A 1,606-nucleotide genomic window follows, 5' to 3' on the forward strand; every position below is an offset into this window, starting at 1 on the left:
ACAAGCTTCGCAAAGCACAGGGACCGCGGTTCAATCCCCCAGCACCACATGCCAGCCAGCCCCGCCCCCTGGTGGGCTGAGCTGGCCACACACACACACATAAATAAATAAAATTGAAATAAAAAAAAAAAAAGAATCAACAACCTTCTTGAACAGGAATAACAAATTCACAGAGAAATTAGGGAAATACCTTTCAGAATAGCATCAGAGACAGACAGACACTGAGATACTGAGAAATCAACCTAATAAAGAAATATCTTCACAATAAAAACTACAGTACTCTGAAAGAAGAGATGAAACAAGATATCAGAAAATGTAAAGATATCCTTGGTTCTTGGGTATGAAGAACAGTCAGAAATGCTCAAACTCCCAAAATTGTTATACAGGGTTAATGCAATCCCAATCAAAATACTAATAACATACCTCACAGAATTAGAGGAAACATTCCTAAAATTCATTTGCAACCAGAGGAGACCTAGAATAGCAAAAACAATTCTTGGAAACAAAGGCCAGGCAGAGGGCAACACAACCCCTGACTAGAAATTATACTATAAAGCTACTATGATAAAAGCAGCATGATACCGGCAAAAAAACAAAACAGACCCAAGGATCAATGGAACAGATGAGAAGATGCAAAAACAACTCCAAACATACTCAGTCACCTTCTTTGACAAAGGAGCTAGACATCTTCACTGAGCCTTCCATTCATGAGCGTGATGATCGGGTGTTCATGCCTTATGCATGAGATGTGCCTCCCTCAAACCTTGTTATGATGTGGGCACATTACCCATTTGACATGAAAAAAAAAAAAAACCTAAGACTGGAGGTCCCACTGGACCCAGTTATTCCCCTTGTTGGTATCCTCTCAAAAGACTTACAAGCATCACACCAGGGAGTGTGTATACACATGTGTATACACGAGGTGCTGGGAAGCAGGCATTGCACGTGCTGAAGAGTAAAACTAGACCCATATCTTTCACCATCTAGTAAATTGAAACTGAAATAGATCAAAGATCTAAATATTAAAATCGATACACTAAGTCTGCTAAAAGACAGAATAGGTAAAACTCTGGAAGACATAGTTATAAGCAAAGACTTTATAAACAAAACCCAGATCTACCAAAAAGGTCACAAAGAATCAACAACGAGGATCTCATCTTATTAAAAAGATTTTGCAGAGCCAGTGAGATAGCTCAGCAGACTAAATGCCTGCTTAGAGGAGTGCAGGGACCAGGGTTCAATCTCCAGCACTACATGCCACACTCACCCTGCCGTGGGGTGTGCTGAGCCCGCAGCCAAGTCCAGGTGTGGTGCCACCATCTGTAATCCCAGTGCTGGGGAGGCTGAAAACAGGAGACCAGTATGAGTCCCGGCTGTGCAGTGAGACCCTGGACCAAATACATTTTTAAAAACAACTTTTATAACAGAATGAAAAGACAACCCACAGTGTCGAAAGAAATGTTTGGCAGCTGTTCTCAAAGGAGTAATATCTAGAATATTTACAGATCTCAAAAAAATTAGACACCCCCCCCCCATTTGAAGACCCAATCCAAAAATGGGCTTCGGAAATGAGCAAACATTTCTAGATGAAGAGTAGAAATGACAA

General features: G+C 41.0%; 1 non-coding gene across 1 annotated transcript; it reads left to right on the plus strand.

Moving 5' to 3' along the window:
- Positions 1-695: 695 nt before the first annotated feature.
- Positions 696-797, plus strand: LOC111816714. Its single transcript, XR_002821063.1, has one exon. It is a non-coding gene; the product is annotated as a small nucleolar RNA U13 (small nucleolar RNA).
- The last annotated feature ends 809 nt before the right edge of the window (positions 798-1,606 follow it).

This window comes from Octodon degus, unplaced genomic scaffold (assembly GCF_000260255.1).
Source record: "Octodon degus isolate 3935 unplaced genomic scaffold, OctDeg1.0 scaffold00037, whole genome shotgun sequence".
In the NCBI taxonomy this organism is placed as follows: domain Eukaryota; kingdom Metazoa; phylum Chordata; class Mammalia; order Rodentia; family Octodontidae; genus Octodon; species Octodon degus.